This window comes from Panicum virgatum, chromosome 6N (assembly GCF_016808335.1).
Source record: "Panicum virgatum strain AP13 chromosome 6N, P.virgatum_v5, whole genome shotgun sequence".
Taxonomy (NCBI): Eukaryota; Viridiplantae; Streptophyta; class Magnoliopsida; order Poales; family Poaceae; genus Panicum; species Panicum virgatum.
This window is the reverse complement of record NC_053150.1, coordinates 22,006,725-22,031,501: the sequence shown is the minus strand read 5'-3', so window position 1 is coordinate 22,031,501 and position 24,777 is coordinate 22,006,725. Positions and strand designations below refer to the sequence as shown.

The 24,777-nt window shown below is 47.1% G+C and overlaps 1 non-coding gene across 1 annotated transcript; it reads right to left on the bottom strand.

Annotated features, from left to right (window-relative positions):
* Positions 1-14,206: 14,206 nt before the first annotated feature.
* On the bottom strand, positions 14,207-14,313 carry LOC120680394. Its single transcript, XR_005677659.1, has one exon. It is a non-coding gene; the product is annotated as a small nucleolar RNA R71 (small nucleolar RNA).
* Positions 14,314-24,777: the final 10,464 nt, after the last annotated feature.

The window sequence follows — 24,777 nt, the reverse complement described above, 5'->3', positions numbered from 1 at the left end:
ACGCTCATTCCATAACGTTATCCAAAATCGTCACGAAACCGTCATAGATTACATTTTGCGACATTTTTGCAGCAATCCATGACGAATTTGTTTCGTCATAGGTTAAATGATTTCTTTTAGTGAAAGATTTTGGTCACTAAGATGGAACTGCATCAGAAGTGGTTGAGAAGCATAAAAATGATTCGTGGTAGTATCCAGTGGTGTATTTTCCATACGTGGAAAATTATTACCAATAATATTGAGTTGCTGTCTTTTCCTCGCACAAGCTTCACAATAACGCTTGTTACGTGCATCCCTTTGCTCTGTTGTCATAGCACTTGAACATGGCCCCTCCCTCTACCTTTTTAGCTTGTTAGAATGAAACAAATTGTATTCAAACCCCTGGAGTTTGTACACACGATGGTGAGTGTTGACGCAAATCTGGTAACACAAGAAAGCACTAGCATGCGCGGATTGCAAACAATCCTCACCAGCGAGGTCCTGTGTAGGCCGGTTAGACAAGTTCTTCAGACTGATCAGACCAGTTGAGGCAGAGATGCCGCAGAAACCTAAAACCACAAGCTTGGAAGGGACCCCGTCGAAGCTCGCAGATCTAGGGTTGTCCTGGAGTCGGCAGGCCACCCAGAACGCCCTCGAACACCATAGAGACGAGCGAAGAACAACAAAGGGATTGGAAAAACTAGGGTTTGGAGATAAAAATAAGGGTAAATTTGTTGATTCGATTGAGGATGCTCTCAATCGGTCGTGGCCCTTCATATATATAGGATGGGGAGGTTTGTAGCCGATGGGAGTCGAAACTCATGCATATCCCGTGTCAAAACACAGCTCATGTCTCGGATTGGGCTGTTTCGACTGGTCTGACCGTCCCCGAACCGGTCTGATCGGTCTGACCGAGGTGCGAGTTTTCTTGGAGGCATAACTTAATTATCCGGACTCCAAATTGGATGTTTTATACATGAATTTTCATCATCTCGATGAGATATACGCAATGGTGAAGTCCAATTGGCAATTTGACAATGTTACCTAGATCGGTCTGGCTGGTTTACATGAACGGTCTGACTGGTTCATCCAAATTATCCAGCAAACCATGGTATTTGTCAATTTTGGGTGTCAACATATGCCCCCCTATTTCTTGGTAAAGCTTGCGCACCAATAAACATCTCTCCAAGCACAAAAGTGCACTGAAACAATGAAAAGTACCTGTGCACCAATCACGTCTTGCTTTCAGGGGCGATATTGTTTATTGGCCATGTCATTTGATTTTGCTCAATATCTTGATTTCAATTATTTGTAAGCTATTGTGGACGCATAAAATGACTGAATTGCTATAAAGTCAATCGGTCGCCACAATATCTTGATTGGATGATGGCCAGACTACTCTTGAACCCCTCAGCCTAAAAAAGTCAGGAAACTTCAATAGCGGAAGTAGCAGCCCTACTGGCCAGATTGATGTGAATGGCATTTAGACAGGTTTATTCAGGATATGCCCTCTTGCATTACTGAACATACGTCTTTAGCATGAAAATATCTTTTGAACATGATGACTTGATGCTCATTGTTTTAACGTATCTCTATATGTTTTCTTACTGACAGTTTGCAAACTTTGTAGCTCCAATTGAAAAACTTCTAATTCGGCTTTATTTTCTGACATTAGATCTTTCAACCAGCTCAAGACTTCAAACATAATCAAAGCCTCGAGAACTCTTTACAAACTGATCTATTGAATAGGAACTTCATGAGGTAAATTACCATTTGCCGATTTTTTGCCCCCCCCCAGCACTAAAGTCTCGTTGAGCTCCATATTGCTGCGTTCTTGATGTAGCCTCATGCTCCATTAGCTCCTCATCATTTTGTACTGAAGGCGCCAGTGGTGTTTCTTCATTGCAAGGAGCCAAAACATGGGCGTTGTTGAATCGGCTTTCTGCTCGACTACAGGCTCAACCGGTCGGCTGTACTGGTTAGACTAGTCAGTAAGGGCGGTCCGACCAGTCGTGCTGGCTGGTTAGCTGACTTAACCCGCCACACCTTGCTTTGAGGGATGATGGGCCTGCATTTGTTTAATTGCCTAGCCCTTAGCTTTTCAGCCTCCTGTCCCTTCTTTTCCTAACATCGTAGGCGCTGCAGCTTCCTCTTTTGAGTACGAGCCAACCCAGATGGACACCACCTTGGTTGAAAGTACTTTGATGTTGTAGTGTTGCTGCTGCTGGCCTCATGATCATCAGCCATGATCGGCCTCTAGATAGAATTATTGACCGATTTACCAAAAATCATCGGTCTTGTGCCCGCCTCATTGACAACCACCATGATGTTGCCAATCTGCACAACAACATCAGCTTCAATCTTCTCTAAATCAATAGTGGACTGTACCTCTTCTTTCTTTCCCTTGACACAGTACACCTATCTTGGAGAACGAAACTGACCTGATCCCTGGTGGGACTGGTCTAACCGATTCTGGACCAGTCTGACCGATGCAAGCTTTTTCCTCAGGCCTGATTTGTGAGAGCCCAATGGGTCATGCACCGGTTGTGATAACCTGTCAAACACAGGTCTTCTAAAGTTTCCTCCCCTCGGGTGAGATGGTGGATGTGGCATCGGATAGCATTGCATCCAAATCCCTTCATGCTTCCATGTTGGGCAAGAAGAATCCAATGCTGGCGGCGCCCATGGCATAGTAGCATACACCTTTTGAGGAGGGAACAAAGCGGTGTCATCACTTCTGCACTTTCCGAATTCTCCTCTAGGAGATGTAGGTTTGTCTTGATGCAGAGGTGACCTTTATCTCTTTTTTAGCAATCGATCTTTTGGAACAGCCTTTGTGTACTTGTTAAGCAACTAATCAAAGGTGAGCTTCTGCTTTACAACTCCTCCTTGCACCTTTGATTCATTCACCTTCCAAGTACCCACTTCCGGGCGCTTAGGCTTGAAGGTCTTAGGTTGGCCCTGGAGCTGACCAGTCTAACCAGTCGGGGAAACCGGTCTGACCGGTCGGTCTTGGACAGTAGGTCGACTAGCATATGAAGAAGGTTCCTCTTGCCCCCGGGCGTAGAAGCTTTAACAATAATTTTTAATGACTCCTTGCCACCAGAAGTCTTTTCCAGCACTACTTCCCAGTCCAGAATCTTGTTATTGACATTCTTCGACCTTTCTTCACCAATGATTACATTTTTCCCTCTGGCTCCTTCGGCTTGCTCTGGCCGAATGAGCACCTTGGTGTTGTTCAGATCAATGGTATGTATAGGGAAGGATGCTTTATCAACTTGTATCTCAGGCAAAGCCAATCGTCCTTCATTAACGGTCGATTGAATATCGCTTGTCGCTGTAGATGGGAACATCGGCATGGTGAATTCTCGCTTCTAGACCACATCTTGCCAAGTCCTCTCGAAGCATGAAAGTAATCTCCTCGTGGCTGCTTCTCGCTCTTTATTAAGCGTATTTAGAAAATCAGTCAACAATACTTAAGACTACAGATTTACCACTGACCTTCGGAAAGCCTTCGATGAAATCCATGGCGATGTCGCTCCAAACATTACTAGGGACTGGCAGAGGCTGCAATAATCCACCCGGATGGAGATGCTCAGTTTAATTGCGTTGGCAGACTGAACAACCACGAACTAACTCTCGGACATATTTGGTCAAGTGGGCATTATAGAATGGAGATTTGAGCCGATGCAAAGTTTTCTACATGCCTTTATGGGAAGCATTGTGAGCTTTAGATAAAATATGCGGCCACAATGCAAAGTCATCCGGAACAAAAATACAGCCTTGAAACATCAATAACCCACCAATCAAGGTACATCCTGCACCCACTGTCCCACCATCAACTCTGCACGTAGCTGTTGAGCAGTTGGCCAAACAGCCTGTTCATCCCGGAGTTCATCAAATAATTCAAAAGATGGTGCTGAAAGAGCCATTACTGATAACACCTCCTCATCACGGCGTGAGAGAGCGTCAGCCGCCACTTCTGTTTTCCCGGATGATACTCCACAGTAAGATCATAACCAAACAATTTAGTAACCCAATTGTGCTGCGGAATAGTAGACAAATGTTGATCCAGAATAAATTTCAAGCTGCGATGATCAGTTCATACTGTGAAAGATCGGCCCCATAGATATGGCCTCCAATTATGAACAACCTTAACTAGGCCAATCAACTCTCGCTCATAAGCCGACAGTTTGGCAAGGTGCGGTGCCACTGCCCGGCTAAAGAAGGCGATTGCACCATCGCCTTGATGAAGGAAAGCACCAAAACCAGCCCCCAAGGCATCACAATCGATGATGAAGGGCCATGAGAAATCCGAAAGCTGTAGGAGAGAAGCCGACATGAAAGCACGCTTGAGGTCTTGAGGTCAAGGAAGGCCCGTTCAGCCTCACTGTTCCATGAGAATGTCGTGCCCTTGGGCAGATTCGTCAGGGGGGCAGCCACCGCGCCATAGCCCGCAAAGAATTTGCGGTAGTATCCCGTATGGCCGAGAAATATCAAAAGTCCGCACAGTGTACACGGACGTGGCCAAGCATCCACAGTCGTGACCTTCTCTGCATCCATGGCAACACCGACTTGGGATATAATGTGGCCAAGGTAACCCACGGACTCCTCGCCAAAGAAACACTTAGAGCGTTTGACGAATAACATGTGCTCACGCAAGCGCTGAAATACTGCGTTGACATGCTGTAGGTGTTCAGCCCAAGTGGAACTATAAATAAGTATATCATCAAAAAATAAAAGGACAAACCGGCGAAGGAACAGCTTGAGGACGTCATTCATGAGAGCTTGGAACGTCGCGGGCGCATTTGTCAGGCCGAAGGGCATCACCAAAAACTCATAGTGGCCCCGATGGTTGCTGAACGCTGTCTTCTCGATATCATCTGGGTGCATCCGGACTTGGTGGTAGCCGCTACGGAGGTCGATCTTGGTGAAGTATCGTGCGCCCTTGAGCTCGTTCAAGAGCTCATCCACAACCGGGATAGGAAATTTATCCTTCACGGTCTTGTCATTGTGGGCACAATAGTCGACGCAGAACCACCATGTCCCATCACACTTTTTCACTAGCAACACCGGGGAAGAGAATGGTGATGTCGACTCTCGGATGATGTCTTGCTGCAACATGTCATTGCAGTACCGTTGCAGCTCATTCTTCAACAGTTGGGGGTAGCGATATGGTCAAACCACCACCGGGGCAGTGGCCGGCAACAGGTGAATGTGGTGTTCCTGCCGGTGTTGAAGGGGGAAGGCCATGCGGCTCGTTGAAGATGTCAGCATAGGCGTCGAGCAGCATTGGAAGCAATTCCCAGCTGGAGGCGAGGGCAAGTGTTGGTGGGGAATTACTGCCGACACTGTCCAGTAGATGGAGCGGCCATCGCGCCAAAACTACATGGACAGGGCATCAAAGTTCTATATGATGGGCCCCAAAGTGTGCAGCCAGTGCACACCAAGGACCATGTCGAAACTGTCCAATGGTAGCGAGAAGCAGATGAGGTCGAAATGCTCGCCATGAACTTGCACGGCTGTGGCTGCACATAGGCCGGCACTCGGCACACATTCGCCATTTGCGACCTTAACGGAGAGGCCGGGCCGAGGTGTGACGTGGAGGCCCATCTTGGAGACGACGTCGGTGCTGATGAAGGTGTGGGTCGACCGGAGTCGACCAAGGCGATGAGGTCAGCGCCCGCCACATGAACACAAAGCTTCATCGTGTAGGCAGCAGTGATACCAGTCAGTGCATGTAATGATGTGTCGTTGCCATCAGAAGAGCCTTCACCATCTTCTAGCTTCAGGAGGAACACGCCCTTGCGAGTGCATTTGTGGTCCTTGGTGAACTTCTGGGGGCAGAAGTAACACTGCCTGCTGAAACACTTCTCGGCGATTTCGTCGGGTGAGAGGCGATGGAAGCGTGCCCGCTGCTCATCCACCCTATCAGCTGCAGAACTTGCGGACGCCGCAGTCAAGGCCGCCAGAGCCGCCGGGCACGGCCGCGTCAATTGGCACGATAATGAGGACGATATTGCGCGTGCTGCCTCGGCCGACCGCTTCTCGTATGCCCGAGCCAAACTCATGGCCGTCTGGAGGATAGCAGGACGTTGCATCTCAACGTCGGATGCCAGCGGTTGGCCCAAGCCAGCAGTAAAGAGGTCCACCTGATGATACATGGTTAGATCATCACAACGGAAGAGCAGGGCCAGAAACTGCCGCTGGTATTCTTCCACGGTGCTGACGCGCCGGAGCTCCTTGAGTTCGCCCAGGGCGTTCGTGCAGATGGGTGGCCCAAAACGCAGGTTCACGTACTCGGTGAAGCGAGGCCACGAGACGATTCCGACATCGCGCTCAAGCTGGTAGTACCACTCAGCCGCGACACCGTCGAGGTGCAGGGACGCCATCCACACTTTTTCTTCATCCAACGTGCGGCAGCCCTGGAAGTAATTCTCGCACTTGTTGAGCCATGGAAGGGGATCGACTTCGCCGTCGAAGTGCAGGAAGTTGAGCTTCGGCTGGTGCGGTCGCCGCAAATCCTCCTGGTCGCGACGGTTGTAGCGGTTGAAGGCGCCGCTGCCGCCGTTGCCGTCATCACCACCTCCGCCGCGCTTGGGCTTGTCCGTGTTGTGTATCTTCTGGATCAGCACGTCATCATCGTCAGAATTTGTCTTCTCCATGTGCGCCAGCTAGAGATCATGCGAGTCGAGGCGCTTGTTTATGATGGTGAGTTGGGCGAGAATTCGGTCCAGCTTGGCCGAATCTGACGTCGGAGGACCGTCTTCATTGGGGCCGGCCATGGACGGTGCAGATGGCGATGCCCCAGTCATGGTCTCTGATACCAATTTGGTATGGCGATGCCTTGCAGGTGGAGTGCACAGATGAGAAACAAGCAAGAGAGCAGATTGAGAGGATGAACGAAAGGGGTATAGAGACACTGGACGTGGACTATCCTTGTCGCCGGCGGCAAGATACGCCAGGGAGATCGAGGACAAGGATAGTCCACGTCCAGCACCTCGCTACCCCTTCCGTTCATCCTCTACTCCGATAAATTCTTTAGTTACAATCTAGTCTACCTTTATAGATCTGTAACAGATCGCGCCGGCAATAGCCTTCCGAGATTCTATTCCTTCGATAAATTCCCTATTTACAATTTAGGCTACCTTTATAGATCAAGTGCCACAAACAAGATCTCCAAGTCCTAAACAAATCTCCAACAGATAACTAAAAGAGAGAAAAGGACTCCTACTGGCTAACTACGCCTGATCTTCCGGGATTGCTTCCGATGCAGCACAAGCTTGCTGTTGCCAGATAACTGGCCTGAGACGCCTCCTGTAGACTCGACCAACAAAAGAGTATGTAACAGTTCGTTGTAATTTAATTACATCAAAGCTGATCGAAGAGTACAATGTGTACCTGCAGGCATTCAGGGTGGTCGAGAAGGCCACTTAAATCCTCAGAAACCTAGTCGTTGTCCTGTGGTCTGCTGCCTTTTGTATATCTCGCAAATATATGGTTGAGCCTTTCTTTACCGTATCAGGAATCAAGACCATATATTAAACTCAAGCCTACGGTGGAGACATATAGAGTTTGCAGTAAAGCTCCTACTATCTTGGACAAATTTATATGGCTGTGTCAGGAATGCAAGAAGTTAAACAAACAGAGTTGGCCGTCTCGAATATATGGCTGCAAACAACCCATGCGGGCATGATCTAGGGAGCATGTACAAAAGAGTTCACACAAAAGAACCATGGAGGCAACTTGCAATATTAGCTCCTCATTTGCTTGTGATGTGCTTTCTCAAACCTGTCAAGCTGCAAATGTCTTACACGAGTGTAATTACTAATGAAAACATGGCACAAATAAAAAAACGAGACGGGAGTGGCAGACAGCCACCCCGCATTGCACTAAGAAGAAGGCAGCGAGACTCGAAACCGGGCTGGCTGCTTGAGAGCACGCTCTGCTAGACGCTTAGCCCGCGAGAGCCTCGCTAACATGGCACAAATAAAGAAACACATTTTTTCCTTGACATTTGAAGCTAACAGGAACTCCAGCAGACCCTCTAAATAGCCTTCTATCTCAATAAAGTTTAGAGAGTTAAATAAAAAAGTGCACTCCAGCAAACTCCCTACTAGGCTCTTTGTTTTACGGAGCCTTCCAAATCCTCTTCTTCCCCCTCCATTCCTAGGGGACCTCTAGGGAGCTCTCTATTACGATTTAAATTACAATTTAAAACTGATGGCTATTGCTGGAGTTCAGGATTCAAATTGGGCGGCTGCGGATACCCACTACCCGTCCGCATGAGCCATCAGTTTTGTGTGGGCAAATGCAGCTGCCCGCCAGACGCCCATTTGCTGATGTGGGTACAGGCAGGAGCCCGCAGGAAACATTTCTCAGCTTGCTAATACTACTAAGCGCCTATATGATTCCAGGATGTTGCTAATCATGCTGGTATTAAATAATATGGCAAGCAGGCAGCGATTTCCTCAACCTGCTGTTGGCCTGTTGCGGCTCCTCCAAAGAGTCGATCATATGTTTAGTCCATAGATAAATGTGAAACAAAATTAAACCGAACATGTTATAATGGTGTATTTGTTTACTACAACAATGATAAATTTAGCACTATTTTGCGACATTAACCAAGATTTACTACAAAAAGTTTACTCAAGAGCTAGCCAACAACGTCATGGGGAAAAGATCAGCCATCTTTGTTTTTCAGACAAAGATCAGCTATCTCTTAACAGGCACAATATGTTATGTTACATTGATACTTCACTGCAGACAGATGTTCAGGCCTCATCCAAAAACCTGCAGGACTAAGCGTCCACCTCCACACACCACAAGTCAACTATCCGCAACTTCTTCATTACACATCATATTGCTTTAGTAAACCTGCAGTAAAAGAACAAACTTAAGTCATGTGCTTTAGAAACAGGGTTCAGGCCTCCCTATGTGTTTCTTCAGTTTCTGAAACAGCGCTTTCAGGCCAATATACATAAATTCAGACTCTCCCTAGAATTACTGACAAGAGGATTTTAATTAGTGTTACGGACTGTGCCAATATCAGATTGGGGTTAGTTGACTGCGGCTCTAACACCATCTTGCCCTGCATTCAGGGCTTGTTTGGTTGCTGCCCTGGAGAATCTGTCTGCGCCAGGCAGGTCGATCTGACCACAAGCGAGCTAAATCGGACGCTTGGAGATGCTGCCTGGCCCAGGTAGCTTTTCCAGGGTCTGATCCAAACAGCCCCTCAGTTGGACCGGTGCGAGCTAATTTGAGAGGCTGGCTATGTTCAGCTCATCACGCTCATTTGTCTATCAGACCTAATTTGTTCAAATCCCCTTGATCTGGTATAAGAGTTTTTTTTTGGATCCCCCAACTATGCTATTAAGATGAATTAGCCACAGTATTGAGATCTAACAAACAAACTATTACTTCAGTACAATGATTTAATCACAGATATATGCACTTGAAACTACCCCAAGATTTGTGGACAAAACACGGCATGAGAGCACCTGCTAGGAGCCCCGGGCCCACACTTTAGAGTGCGGGGCTGCCCGGCCTCCCCCAGACTTGTTCCGGAGTACCATTGCACGGTAACGTTCCTCGTCAGATGAACGTTCCACTTCTGAAGGTTGTGCAGCGACCGGAGTTGATTTAAACTGGGAGGCCTCTCCACCATTGCCATTCCACTCCTTGCAACCTCAGTTCCCGTCCATGAAATCTTGAGCCAAGATCACGTCCATGGCTTCGCAATCCTCGCCCAAAACTCCACAATCTGCAGCCACAGACAGTTCCACTCCATCCGCTCCTACCAAATCTTCCCAAAGCCTCACCAACGAGCAGCATCCTGCGGATGATCGAGCCAATACCCATGGCCGATTCTCTGTCGTCGCCGCTGCGCCTGCGGGCACCATGCCAGGCCGGCCGGCCTAGGGGAGGCCGCTCGGCCTCCCCCTCACGCCAGTCGTCTTCAGCTCGCGCGACGTCGCCCTCTAGAAGCCCTGCATCAAGGGGCAATGGGCGGTTCGGTTTGCGCACTCCTGGACGGCTGACCCACTGGGGTTCTCTCCCCTCGGAAGGCCATCGGGAAGCACCTTGTGCCGTCGTACTCCAGCGGTCCCGTGGCGTAGGTCGCTGCCCTCCAGGCAGTGATGCCCGAGGAACAAGGAGCTCTATGGAGCCTCGGACCCGAGGACCTAGGTCTTGATGGGAGGGATATATTAAAGTAGATTAGGAGTAGGTGCTGTTTATTTTCCTTAATTTTGTTTTCCTTCCCAGCACCTTAGTTTACTTTGAAATTTTTTGAATTGAATAAAATAAAGTTCACCATGTCATGTATGTGGTTGGTGCACACTTGTGTGCCAACTACACCCTGTTCTCACATTTCACGAAGTACCTAGGGATTGATAGCACATAGAACAAATGGAGGGCACCAGAAAAAGCTGAGCACAGTCGCCGCAGGAAATGCCGGGAGGCCAAATCTAGGCCGACCGGCGTACCAATTCTGCAATCTCCATCAACACCTAGTGGAATTGTGACACACACATCACAACGGACACAACGTAACGAGACACTTGCAAAACGGTGGAAGATCATGCCGCCCCGCCTATTTTTAGGCCGCCCAGCCCCACTGTCAGCGAAACGCTGAGAATTTTCTCGTGGTGCAGGTTTGCAATCCCTATAGCTCACTTCTCTAAAAGATCAGTTCAAATGATGCCTGATTTAATCAAACTAAAATTTTGAATATGAACTTAGAGAAAGATGAAATCTTTTCATGAAGATTCAACTTGTGCCTCAGGTTTATTTCTCATGCAAGTATTTACATGCCTTTGGAACTAACTTTGTTAGGATCATCAGATCTTTTGTTTATTGACCGTTATGATATTATGATCCAAAATCATGCTTGCTCTAATTCAAAGACTTGGAGGAATTTATTTCGAAAACAAAATCATGGCAACTCTCTTATGCTTAAACACCACCAATGCCACATACATATATGACAATAGCGCTTATGATTCCACATAGCTATCTTGTACATTTTGAGCTCGTTCAAACCTGTTGCCTCATAAGTTATGCTATGCACATTCTTTACTTTGATCATCCACGTACACGATGTCAAACACTGTCCGTCGGTCATGAAAATCATACAAAAGCTCGTCATCCCCCTGAAAGGAAAAGAAAGAAAATAGGAAGTGAGTCATCATGCTCATGAATCCTTGTTAAAAAAGAGAGAGAGAGGGGAAGATGATAAGTGCAAAAGTATAGATGATGGACAAGTGTCGCTGTTTACACATGCGCATGATCGAAGTACTTGAATGGCACTGCTACTTGGAGACACATTGTTTGAACCAGCAAAATAAATGGAAAAGATGAGCACATACCTCTGTTACAATATATACAAGAGAGAGGCTTTGCCTTGAGAGAATCATATACCATGTGTGCCTGAGTGAATTGAGCATTCAAGAGTTCGCCTTATTTTCAAAATTCTAAAAACCCTCCAAGCTCCAAGAATGAAGGCTTGCATTGATTCTTGGCGATCTGTTCTGAGGATCAATAGACGAAAGTGATGATGTAAGCCACCTGGAATCCTAGGTATGCAAAGAAAGCTAAGAAATAATTCCTATGCATCGTTTGAGTTCATGAAACCAGTCTTCGCTCTTTTCTTGCCCTTATTGCTTGGTGCGAGCAAAGTCTGGCTATGGAGGTGTCTTGGTGGTTGATATCGATGATTTTTGCCGACAACACTCCGCCTGATTTCATGAAAGCTAGGTCATAACCATGCCATAACCATTATATCTAATGAGTTCCACAAGTTTTGGTATTTATTTGATCTCAGGAACAACATATCCAAATTTGACCCAAAGCAGACACTGTTTGGACAGGAAGGCCCGAATCCGGCCGACCGGCATACTTTCTGTGGAATCTTGGCATGAGAATTTACCAAAGTCATCTAGAGGGAGAAATCAAGCCATTCCAATGGGTAGTTTCCCAAAATATACAAGTTGGACTTAGAAGGCTTGAACCCATATGCAAAGTGAAGGAATCCTAGGCCATGATCAGAGCACAAGATGTCCACCGGTCAAACAATGATTTACGGCCATGGAGGATTGTGTCGGTGCAACGGAAGGCCGAGAGGCCTCTAGAGCCAAGCCGCCCGGCCCAAGACGGTGTTGGTTGAGCGAACCGCTAGAAGTGCCGACCTCTAGAGAAGATTAGGACCGTCCCACGGTAAGGCGGTACCAGGTGGCAGTAGGGCCAGGCCGCCCGGCCCCACATTTCAGCATTTGGTCATCAGCCTTCGCATGGAATTCAAACACAACGGCCATAGTCGCGTACCACCGGTGCTACCTGAATACCTGCCAGGAACCGACCATGGAGTGCTATAAATAGGACCCCCTCACCTCCCTTGTAACACACACCACTTGGAGCTTGAGTGCCTCAAAGTTTATTTCTTCATCTTAGTAGAATAGGGAGAGTGTGAGGTGAAAGCTTTGGTGGAAGCCGGGCTAAAGGGGCGGAGTCAAGTTTTCTAGACCTTACCCCAACGTTGTACCTACCTCGGGGGAATTTATAATCAAGTAAGTTCCTCGTTTATCTTTATTTTCTTGCTAGTTTTACTTTTTACTTAAGTTACTTTCTTAGTTACTTTCTTTGAACTGCGGGATCCTGAGCCTGCGTAAGTAGCAAGTTCTACTTATTAGAGGTTACTTTCTGCCTTAGTACGCGGTTGGAGTAAGTAGCTCGATAGCTGTGGGCATGGTGCCCAGGCTTGGTTAGCTATCTCGGGTTGTGTTCCACCCCACGGTACTGCAGTGGTAGGCGGCAAGTGGTGACAGCTTTTTCCATCCTTTGTAGTCCACCACGTTCGGGTGCTTTCATAGAAGTAGTTGTCGAAGGACGTCAGACTCCCTTCTCATCCCTTTCTGAGTCCTTCTCTTAGGCCGCCAAAGCAGAACAAGTTAGTAGTCTATCAGATTAGCTTAGTAATTAGGAACCTATCAGGAGATAAACCCTCTATCCTCGTACCTCTTCTCCTTGGTGGGTTCGGCTGAATCGCTCCAGACCACTAGTCGAAGCTTATCATTCCTTGGATTCGATATCCCAGGTATACTCCCTGGTGAAAGCTACAACCGAACTCTGTGCACTTGCGGAGTTATTCGTTTAGGCTAAGGAGTGCCAACAGACTCCCATCTCATCCCTTTCTGAGTCCTTCTATTAGGCCGCCGAAGTAAGCTCCAAGTGACGACATCAAGATGGAAGCTTAGATTAGTTCTAGTGAGGCTAGCTCAAGTAGTTTAGAAGTGTTTCAGGAGTCCTTTCTCGCTCGTTGTCCTCCCAGCTACTACCTCTCTAAGGTATAGAGTCTCCTGTGTGTCAAATGGTCATAGACTGGCCATTTATTCTTATTTGTTATCTGGCTTACCCCTGCTGAATTAATCGGTTGATATAAAGGTCATCACTACAATTTATGATACACTTTACCATAGTGCTTCCCTGAGGATTTCACGATACCCCAGAATACTCTGCGTTGAAGTGCTACACCGGTGATTCTATGCGCTTGCAGAATACCTATTCAGATTGATCATAAGAGACACCAACAAGCATTTCTGGCGCCGTTGCCGGGGAAGCAATTGGCTAAAGTTAACTTATAATTGAGTGATAAACTTTACTACTTTATCACTGCTAGTTTTAGCGGGCTTACTATTGCTCTCTCTCTCTCATTTTATAGATGCAGAGTAGTGCATGACCGGTTTTGATCTACCATCCAACATTGATCCAAATCCTTAGAGAATTGGGCGAATTGTGAGACGCCGCGTCGTCCCACCCCAGAAGAAACACACTTGGAACCCTCGTTCATCCGTTTCAGCACCACCTATGGCCAAGACTCTTTGTCAGTACTCAGCTCTCGTCCAGCAGCCACATCCCTACTGGACTGAACACTAACCAAGGCAATGATGGCTTTGAGATCAAATCGAAACTGGTGAACATGGTTCAAGCGAGTCCGTTCTGTGGAGAGGCATCCGAGGATGCCAACGCTCACCTCCATAATTTCCTAGAAGTGAGTAGTACTATCAACCCCAGAGGTACTACGATGGATAATGTCCGTCTTCGGCTGTTCCCATTCTCCTTTCTAGGCAAGGAGAAGATGTGGTTCTACACCAACAAAGCTGAGTTCACCCCTTGGGATGCCTGCTCCAATGCATTCTTGATGAAGCACTTCCCGGTGGGCAAAACCAATGCCCTCCGGAGCAAAATCTTTGGATTTCAGCAACTGCCGGATGAAGCCATCCCGAAAGCTTGGGAGTGATTCCAGGAATACATTGCAGCATGCCCCCACCATGGCATGGAAGGATGGCTGCTCATTCATAGTTTCTTCCATAGCCTGAACACGCCAGCTCAGAATCACATCGATGCAGCATCAGCTGGTTCATTCCTTTCGCTCGATGTCACTAAAGCGAAAGCGCTAGTAGAGAAGATTGCTTCCAACGAGAGTTGGAAAGGAGAGAGGCAGCAGTAGACCCGCAAGGGAATTCATCATATCGACAGTGCCGATATGCTTGCTGTCAAGATGGACCTTCTCATTAAAAAACCAGAGTCTCCGCACCAGGAAGTTATGGACTCTCGCATGACATGCGAGACTTGTGGAGAAACTGGACACATGGGCAACTCTTGGCCAATCACCTAGGAGGAAGCTAACTTCATTGGAGTGAACAACTCCAACAACACAGGATTTAGTCCTCAGCAGGGTTGGAATTCTAAACCCAACCTCCCATTCGGTCAACAGCAAGGTATGAAGTTCAATAACAATTTTTAGCCTACATTAAAAGACCTAGTCTACGGCCAGAAGCAGATTAATGACAACATTAGTAAGAATTTTTTTTGCAAATGACAAGATCCTATAATCTTTGGCCGTACAACTAGAGGGTTTGAACTCTGTTATTAAGAACCAGTTGAGCTTTAACAAAATGATAAACCCAAGTAGCTCAACTAGCCTCATCTTGTACTAACAACAACTCTGGAAAACTGCATGGGTAACTGGAAGTTTTTCCTAAGGAAAATATTAGTGTGGTAACTACGTGGACAGGTAAGTCCATGCAGGAGCCACCATATCATAAAGATGCAGGATCTTGACGGAAAGTCGTACCTGCTAGCAATACCTCTGCTGGAGACGAAGATCAGGAGGAGGCCGAGGAGTCCAATACAACTGCTGCCCAGGAGGAAACCATGGAACCCCCTAGAACTTCACGGGAGTTTCATGACACTACTTCCTTACAATTTCTGAAACGGATAAGGAAGCCAGTAGCCGTTGAACAATTCGGCAAGTTCGTCAAGGTAATAAAGAAGTTATATGTCAACATACCGCTTCTTGATGAGGTGGTGCAACTCACAGAGGAGTGTAGTGCAACTATACTCGATCCTCTCCTGGAGAAGAAGAAGGATCCAGGATGTCCCACAATCACGTGTTCAATCGGGAGCCAACACTTTTCGCATGCTCTTTGCGATCTGGGAGCAAGCGTCAGCATCATGCCTAAGGTAGTTTATGATAAACTAAATTATCATGCGCTTGCCCCTACTACCATGTGCTTACAGCTAGCGGATCAATCAGTCCGCTACCCCATGGGAGTTGCGGAGAACGTTTTGGTGAAAATCCGGAACTTCTTCATTCCCGTTGATTTCGTCGTCCTCGACATGGAAGTCAATGCCTATTGACGCGAAACGATCACACACCAAGCCTGACAGCCCCGTACACCAAGCTCGGACTGCACTTGATTCAAACCAAGGCATGCCAGTCAATTTGACCTGTAATTTGACAAGGAAACAGCAAACAATCAAATTCAAGAGTGTATCGGCTGGATTTCCGAATCACCCTTACACAGCGTATCGGCAAGGCTCTGCCGATATAGAAAATGACAACAGATCGGGTATGAAAAGCGTGTAATAAAGGCGATCTACAGTGAATCAGCAAAGAGCTGCCGATACGGGTATGCAACTAGACGGCTAGATCTTGAGCCGACACGTGCCAGGTAAAAATGTACAAACCCACGAATGTGTGGATCTGGACAAAGCTAAGCTTGCAACTGATCTAATCAGCTTTACAAAGTTTATCGTGATAAACAAGGAGCTTACAGCCGATTAAACAGATCACTAAGATGTGTAGTTGGTGAATAGATCTAAATGAGAAAACAGCGATGCCCCCGAAATCAAAGCTTAGATAAATTCGATAAATTTTGAATAGATCTGAATGAAGCCATAGCGATGCGCCCAGAAGCTAAAGCTCAGATTTACTCGGTAAACGAAGACTTACCAGCAAACCAAGTCACTCGAATGTGAGGCATCCTTGATCAGCTTGAAAGAACTCGCGGAAAAGAAAAAAGATGGCAAAGTCGCCAACGAGAAAGTAAATTGCAATTAGTAAAGTTTGTTTGTTTGGATGTTTATGAATCTTTACAATAGCCGGGGGGCTCATATTTATACCCCACGCTAACACAATCCTAGCCGATCACGGCAAAACATGATTCTATTCTATAAAATAAAATTGACTCTAAAATAAGATAACTATTGCCAAACCGAAGCCAAAATATCTGGTCAATCTCCCCTTCTCCGGTCAACAAGATTTTCAATGGTGGTACACGACTACCTCTCCAAGTCCATCGATCGTATGACACAGAACCTTTTCTCCTTTGCAACACTCTTCCTTGACACGTGTTAAAATCTGGTGTAACACGTGCCCCCCCAATTTCGGAGAAAATGTCCTTTTTACTTTGAAATTAATCCTCGTCATGATTACACTACCGAACGGTCTTCTCATCACTGCAATCTCGCTTCCCGTGTAGGTGGCGAACGAAAATCTCTTCTTTGCCCTTAACTTTTCACCTTCTCGTCCACACAACGAGAATCTGCCGATTCACTTTCTGTCTTTTTACCCATAAACTCCTCAATTAAATCCAATGGTAAAAGCCATACCGGCGCACCGCAACTGATTCACCTCCCTTACTTCAGACTATAAATTACCCCATCGGCACTTTAGTTTCTCCATCGGCCAGAGCCTTCCTTGCCTTCTTCTTCCTTTAGCTTCTCCAAAAACCCCAGCCTTCCTTTCTTCCTCCGAGTAGATGGCCAGTAACAAGTGCACTGGCGAGGGCTCCTCCAGTGCTCCTCTGCCACTTCGTCTCCGTCTTGGGTAAGACACTTCCCTTTCTTTACTAATGTTGCACTTCAGATCTGCATCTGACCACTTCACGATTTCTATCGGGACGCCAACGCCGAGCTCCCCACCAACTTCTAGGACCAAGACGAGGGTACCCAGGGGCTCATCCGCAACCTCCTCTGCCAACACAACGAGGCCCGTCGCGATCTCGACCGAGTGTAGATGGATCAGGTCGTCATCCGCGGCCAGCTCTCCAACGCCGACACCAAGGTCGCCAGTGAGTCCTTCTGACGATGCTTCTCTTGCGATCATTTCCGAGTTCTTGCTCTAATCCTTTCATCTTCCAGACTTGGAGTCGCAGGTTCAGACCCTCCTGGATGCTTCCTGAGTCGCCATAGACTTGGTGAATGCGAAGGGGTGCACCGTCGCTGCGCGCCTGCAGAACATCCCAGCCCGCGTCAAGGAGGTCGCCCGCTACGGAGCTCACGAGGGTGCCACCAGGGCCATCGCTGTCGCCTCCACCATGTCCGAGGCGGACTACCGGCAGTGGGAGCCGGTCTTCCCTGAGTGGGGCGCGGTGCGGGAAGCCTTCGAGGAGCTTGTCGATGATCTCTACTTCCCTGCTGACGCCATCATTGGTGATGTTAGCTGGGATGGTGTTGTCGGCAACCTCTTCGGAACAGAGTCAGATTAGGTCGTAATATGTAACAGCCTATCTGGCTCTTTCTGTAAATATAATCAATAGACGGGCCTCCTCCCTTTTCGCTTCCTGTCTCGGCTTTGTCTTTATTTTCTTTTAATTTTCATGTTGCAATCCACGATCGTCATATCGAACGAACCAATACATGATCCGAAACTGAAAGACCGTCCGCAAAGAATCCCAATCACAACATGAAATCCAAACCCGAGCATCAGCAATCCGCTCAACCCGCTCATCGGCAGAAATCCTTCCTCCTGCAGGATCGCGTAGCATGATCTTGCCCCCCAGCCGATCATGCACTGAAACCCTGCCCCCCCAGCCGATCATGTACAGAGATGCGTCTATCATCGCCCCTCTCTCTAATGACTGGCCCTCGAGATCTCTGATCGAATCGTGGCTTCTTGTGCGATCGGTCTTAACGGTAGAAACAGTTGCACTCTGGACAGTTGTCCACTGTCGGCAGAGTCAAGCCTTCCTCCCAATAGTACACAAAGAAAGGACATCTCCAGTGCTCTTCATGTCGTCGCGCAGACTCTTCCCTGTACTGTCTCCTCTCTTGATCACGTTGGAACTTGTTCAGCAATATCTGAGACGTGACCTTTCTTCTTTGGTGCCACAGATTCCTCTTTCTATTGCGGCTCCTTACCCTCGGCTTCATCGGTCGTTATCTGTGCTTTGGGATCAACAGCTCCAGATTCCTTGGCCGATTGTGACGTGATGAGGACATCAACTACAATACAAGAAAATCTACATCAGTAGCACCAGAAGCATTCCAGGCGCCACCTACACCACCAGGCGCACCTCCACTCCAGGCCCAGGCACCATCCCCTACACTTGGGCCAATTACTCGAGCCCGTGCGAGGGAATTGAACTACATCATGCTATTGAAGAACGAAGGCCCAGAAGAATAGCAGTTGGCCCAACAGGAGGCCCAACCTTCGCAAACCTAGGCATGAACAGTACCGCGGGTACTGTAGCTCGTTGCCCCTCCTGGCCGCCAGGAGCTACGTCCCCTATTTAGATAGACTCCTCTTTTATTTTCAGACTTGAGTTTTGTTTTACATCTAGCTTTAGCTACTCCTGAACACTGCGCAAATCAGCGTTGTCCTCGTGTATTGCAGAACGCCACCTTCGAGTGATATATAGATTGCTCGCCTCTTGTTCTTGTTCGTTCTTCGATTGCGAATAGGAATTGATCTTCGTGATCAGGCTGATCTTGCACCAACAAGGTCGGTAACCATAGGGAGTTGGTTCAGCGATTGCATTGGCGCTTCGGGTTCGCTCGTCGTAGTCGGATCGTGAGGGTCATCTTCCGCCAAGTCAAATTTATCCCCACTCACCGAAAGATCGGGCACTCCGGCTCTATCAAGTGGTATCAGAATTCCAGGTTGATCGGTGAGTTTATCTAGTGTTCTTCCCCTTCCTACAGTCCACAAAACCAAAAAAATATATTTCAGGTTAGATCATTGTCCCAGCAACCTTTTGAGCCTTGCACTTTCTTTCAATAATTTGCATTGTTGAATTTGTGTGCTTACGCGTTAAATTGTTGCTGGTTGCATTGTGTCTCTCGTTTCTTTTCTTTCTTCCACCACTCACGATCTCCCCCCCCTCCCCGTTCTGCGCAATCCTTCTGATCGCCTCCCTTCCCCCCTTTCGCGCCGACCCGCCCTCCCCTGCCTTGTGTGCCAAGTCAAAAAAAAGAAGAGGAAACCGATTTCCCCTGAGATCGCCCTTCCCCTGAGAGCGCCGATTCCCCCGATCGCGTTTCCTCCGATCGCGCCCTCCTATTTTTTTATTTTGGAAAGCAATCACAAAAAAAGGGACGTCAGGATCTTCTTGTTACCGGAATACCCCTACCCTTCCTGAAAAAGTGTGTGTTTTCCTTTGTTCATATAATCAGTTTGTGGGTTTCTCCGAAAAAAAAGAAAAAAAAACAAAAAAAACAAAAGAAGGAAACAACAAGGAGGTGGGCGATCTGTTTGTTTGGGGGCAGACTCGGTTCTGGCTGCGCGCAAGCCGTGTGCGCTCCCTGCTGCACTTCTTTTTCTGTGTTCTTTTTTTTCCTAACCTTTCTCCACCTTTTGCACTTTGTTTCCAGCAGTTTGTGACGTGTTTGGCACTATAATTCAACCTTGCATTATTGTTTGATTGTGCTAATCCTTGCATTGAGTGCAGCCTACCCAGAATTCCACATAGTTCTACGACGAGCATACCTTGTTTCTCCAGGCAATCGCTCCTCCAATCTTGCGCCGGTTCTACCAGTTGGTTGCAGCTCACCCCTGTATGCTTGGTAAGAACGGATAAGAATTTGATAACAGCACTACTGTGAGCACCTTGTGAGCCGTTACACCCTTGTTGTCGTAGGCTTTGTTTTTGTGTTTGCGCTCACTATGGCAGGAGACGAAGGCACGACGGATGACCAGCTGCAGGACATGCGGACACGGGTTGACGGACTTGCCGCGGACATGAAGACGATGCATGAATGGCTTGACTCGACGATCACGTCGTCGAACGAGCGGTTCGACCAGCTAGACCTCGCTCAGACGGCCACTAAGACCACACTCGACGACATCGTGTCACGCCTCGATGCGTTGAACATGACGATCATGGAGTTGCAGAAGGATTATGGCGGTGTCACGGAACAGGAAGAGGGAACTCGCAGCGGTGGTGCCCGCCGTGTGGTACGTCATCAACATAATGACTCTTTTGCTAAGATTAAATTTAAAATTCCATCTTTTAATGGCAAATATGATCCTGCTGCTTATCTTGATTGGGAGCTAGAGGTCGACCAGAAATTTTCATGCCATGATATTCCTGCTAGTTCTCAAGTTAAAGCTGCTATTAGTGAATTTACTGATTTTGCTTTAATTTGGTGGCGTGAATATATACAAAAACATCCCCCTCCCACCACTTGGACTCAATTAAAAGCTGCCATGCGACACAGATTTGTCCCTTCATATTATGCACGAGATTTGCTTGAAAAAATGCAGTGCTTTCGACAAGGTCAACAATCTGTTGAGGACTACTATCAGGAGTTACAAAAAGGTATGATTCGTTGTGGTTTGTTTGAGACAGACGACGCTGCTATGGCATGTTTTCGCGGTGGTTTGAACCACGAAATTCAGGACATACTTGATTATAAGGAATATAATAATATGACCACATTGTTTGCATATGCTTGCAAAGCTGAACGTGAAGTGCAGGGTCGCCGCTCGAAGACATATTCTAACTCTTTTGCAGGAAGAAGCCCGGCAACCGGCTTAGCGCCTGCCCTACCTGCGCCATCCATGACCAGCACTACGCCGCGCGAGAGGCCGGCCAAACCTGCAGCACCCCCGTCCACAGGCGCAGCTTCCGCCACAGGCCGTACACGGGATATTCAGTGTCATCGTTGCAGAGGATTTGGACACGTGATTCGGGATTGTCCTAACAAGCGCACTTTGCTCATTCATGACGATGGTGAGTACTCTTCCGCTAGTGATTCTGAGGAAACTCAATATGCTATGTTTGCCACTGACCATGCAGCTAAGGCGGAGTTACATGTCAACCCGGGCGACGCCGATAGGTATGAAAGTCTTGTTGCGCAGCGTGTTCTTAGTACACAGGTCGCCCCGCCCGAGAAGAATCAGCGACACACTCTGTTCCATACAAAGGGCGTTCTGCAGGAGCGGTCGATTCGCATCATCATCGACAACGGCAGCTGCAACAACTTGGCGAGTACCGTGCTGGTCGAGAAGTTGTCATTACCCACTCGTAAGCATCCGAATCCATATCACATTCAGTGGCTTAATGATGGTGGAAAAATTAGAGTAACACGGTCGGTGCGTGTCCCTTTCTCCATGGGTGCTTATTCTGATTTTGTCGATTGTGATGTTATTCCCATGGAAGCATGCTCTTTGTTACTTGGTAGACCTTGGCAATATGATACTGATAGCTTGCATCATGGTCGTTCGAATCATTATTCTTTCATGTTTAAGGGTCAGAAAATAATTATACATCCAATGACACCTGAACAAATTGTTAAAGATGATCTTGCTCGAGCTGCTAGGAATGCTAAACAACTTGAACCATCACCATCGACCTCTAATTCTGAAATCAAGTTGAATGCTCCTGTTTTACTTGCTACACGTGCTGATTTTGATGATCTCCGCGATGCTCATTTGCCCTGCTATGCACTTGTATGCTCTATTATGCTCGTTTCACTTGATGATGCACCGTCTTTGGATATTCCCCCTGCGGTTGCTAACCTTTTGCAGGAGTAGGCTGATGTCTTTCCCAAAGACTTGCCACCAGGTCTTCCACCGCTCCGTGGTATTGATCATCAGATTGATCTTTTCCCCGGCGCACAGCTTCCGAACCGCGCACCATACCGTACAAATCCGGATGAGATGAAGGAGATCCAGCGCTAGGTGCAGGCATTGCTTGACATGGGTTACATCCGTGAGTCTCTTAGCCCTTGCTCAGTTCCTGTGTTCCTTTTCCAAAGAAAGATGGATCATGGCGTATGTGTGTAGACTGTCGTGCTATTAATAATATCACCATTCGTTATCGATATCCTATACCACGCCTTGATGATATGCTAGATGAGCTTAGTGGTGCCATTATTTTCACTAAGATTGATTTGCGTAGTGGTTACCACCAGATTAGAATGAAACTGGGTGATGAATGGAAAACGACTTTCAAAATGAAATTTGGGTTATATGAATGGTTGGTTATGCCATTTGGATTGACTAACGCTCCCGGTACCTTTATGCGCTTAATGAATGAAGTTCTAAGGCCTTTCATAGGATTGTTCGTTGTTGTCTATTTTGATGATATCCTGATTTATAGAAAGTCTATGCAAGAACATTTAGAACATTTGCGTGCTGTATTTGATGCGTTACGTGCTGCTCACTTGTTTAGCAACATAGAAAAATGCATCTTTTGCACACAACATGTCTCGTTTCTTGGCTATGTTGTTACTCCACAGAGCATTGAGGTGGACAGCAGCAAGATCGATGCCATTCGGGAATGGCCTACACCGACGACGGTCACACAGATTCGGAGCTTTCTTGGACTTGCAGGATTCTACCGTCGGTTCATCCGTGATTTCAGCTCCATTGCAGCCCCTTTGCACGAGCTTACAAAGAAAGGTGCGCCATTTGCTTGGGGCGACTCGCAGGAGGTAGCGTTCAACACTTTGAAAGATAAGTTAAGACATGCTCCCCTCTTGCAATTGCCTGATTTTAATAAAGTGTTTGAGCTTGAATGTGATGCTAGCGGTATTGGGCTAGGTGCTGTTTTGTGAGAAATTAAGCGGTGCTAGCCTGAGATATTCTACTTATGATAAGGAGCTTTATGCTTAGTTCGCACTTTGCAAACATGGCAGCACTATATTTGGCATCGCGAGTTTATAATCCATTCTGATCATGAGGCTTTGAAACATATTCGTACCCAAACAAATATGAACCGCCGTCATGCTAATTGGGTAGAATTCATTGAGTCTTTCCCTTACATTATTAAACACAAGAATGGGAAGGAAAATGTCATTGCTGATGCTTTGTGTCGTCGATATACCTTGGCCGATTGTGACGTGAGCACCTTTGTCTGTTGTGCATTTCCCTTCTTTTCTGACATCTACTATGTTTGCAGGAAACGGATGCCCATCAATCTTCATCGGCTTTTTGGGTGTCTCAAACTTGAGCCTACCCTGTTCTATAGCCGATTGTATCTACTGATGAAACACTTTGCACTCATTTGTATCATGAGATGTCGCATTGTGCCATTTGTAGTATCTGATATTCTTCAACTCTTGATCTGTTGGGATCTTGTGATATGGTTTCAGCTTAATCTGCCCCTCTGACAGCAACAGGTCGAAGATCTTATTAGCTTTGGTAATATCAAACCTATATTTCTCGGGTTCTTTGTTACTAAACGGACACGAGATCGGCTTCTTATTGTTCTGAACCCATTCAGCCGATCCCACCATCTGGTCATCATCTGAATCAGAAGTATCTGAGCAGTCAACAAAATTAACTTTCTTCTGAAAGTTGTTCCTCTTTTGCTCATACGGTTTGGTCTCTCCCATCATCCTATGAGCCATCTCTGAACCTTGGGAAGCGTACTTCTCCCTGATATGCGGCAAGAGTCCTTGGAAAGCAACCTCTGTAAGCTGCTGATCAGATAGAACCAGACTAAAGCACCGATTCTTGACATCTCTGAACCTCTGAATGAAGGCAGCGACCGATTCATCATTCCTTTGCCTTAGATTGGTCAAATCGGTCAGCTTCATCTCCTCTATACCAGAGTAGAAGAACTAGTGGAACTGCTTCTCCAGATCAGCCCAGAATATAATGGAGTTGGCTGGCAATATTGTGAACCATGTAAAGGCCGATCCAGAGAGAGACATGGAGAATAATCACACCTCCAATGTGTCATTCTGAGCTGATTCTCCACACTGCATGATGAATCTGTTGATGTGTTCCACTGTGGAGACCTCCCCCTGTCCAGAAAACTTGGTGAAATCTGGAAGCTTGTACTTGTTGGCCAACAGCAATTGATCATATGTAGCTGGATATAGAGTTCTGTACATCAGATTTTGCTGCATTGGCTTCAAACCAAACTGATCTCTCATCACTTCAGCAATCTTGGATGCCCAGTCAATCTGCTGACCATCAGTTGATGTTGGCTGTTGCACTGGTAAGGCTATCGGTAGAGCTGTCGATGCTGGCGGTGCACTGGGTGTAGTCATCGGCTGAGCAGCCGATGTGGTCCATGCACCTTCTAGGTGACTTGATTAGACGGTGATTAGTAAAGCACCATCTCATTACCATGACTATTCTGTGCTGACCTCTGACTAGGTTGTTGGTGTGCCACAGGAGGTATGTCGGGCACATTCACGTGACGCACAAAACCAGTTGCAGGATCATGGAACACCCAGATGACTCCATCGGCATGAGGAATCCTATTTGCTAGAACCACT